General features: G+C 37.8%; 1 non-coding gene across 1 annotated transcript; it reads left to right on the top strand.

Moving 5' to 3' along the window:
• Positions 1-462: 462 nt before the first annotated feature.
• TRNAN-GUU (transfer RNA asparagine (anticodon GUU)) lies at positions 463-536 on the top strand. The gene has a single exon. It is a non-coding gene; the product is annotated as a tRNA-Asn (tRNA).
• Positions 537-793: the final 257 nt, after the last annotated feature.

The raw sequence follows: 793 nt of genomic DNA, 5'->3' as shown, positions 1-793 counted from the left end.
TTAAGATTTTGATTTTGATGAGCTTTTTGATATGCAAGTGTAAGTTTTTTCTATTTCCCCCTCTCTCTTTTCTTGACTCCTGGTTGAGGAAAAATGGCAGTCACTGTTAGTTCCTTTTCAAATTGAGTTATTCTTTTTTCATGAACACTTTGTTTCATATTGTTCCTTTTTCTGGTTCTCCCTTGTGCTCCCAGTTGTGCCTTCTTAAAATTCAGAATTCTTTATATTTACAGGACAGCCTTTGGAAGCCTACACAGCCACAGTGCAAGATTTGCTGTGTTTGTGCAGCTTTATAAGCCTTTCCTTCTGGCTGCCAGCAATACCGATGCCATGTGATGACTGTGTTCTCTTTTAGCATCTCTGCACTATATATCTGCTACTTGAAATCAATGTTTTTAGGAACAAAAATTTATTTTCGGTAGGAAAATTATTTTTCCTTATGAAGATTCCAGTGCCAAGGAAGTCTCTGTGGCGCAATTGGTAAGTGCATTCAGCTGTTAACTGAAAGGCTGGTGGTTCGAGCCCACCCAGGGACGTGTTTTTCCTTTTCCTCTGCCATGGCAGGGGATTGGAATGAGCTAATCTTAAGGTCTCTTCCAAACCTAGCCATTCACTGAAATTTTAGAGATTTGGAATTCTCTGTTTAACCTCAGGTTCACTGAAGCTCTAATTTGCTGAAGTATGAAGTATGATTAACAGACAAAACTATTTCCATGCATCATTATTTAAAAATGAAATTGCATAGAAATAGTTTCATTTTAGCAGAATATTGCAACGTTCCCTGTTCTGTCTT

The sequence above is a fragment of the Vidua macroura genome, chromosome 1, assembly GCF_024509145.1.
Source record: "Vidua macroura isolate BioBank_ID:100142 chromosome 1, ASM2450914v1, whole genome shotgun sequence".
Classification (NCBI taxonomy): domain Eukaryota; kingdom Metazoa; phylum Chordata; class Aves; order Passeriformes; family Viduidae; genus Vidua; species Vidua macroura.
The sequence above is the reverse complement of the archived record's forward strand: the minus strand, read 5'-3'. Positions and strand labels throughout refer to the sequence as shown.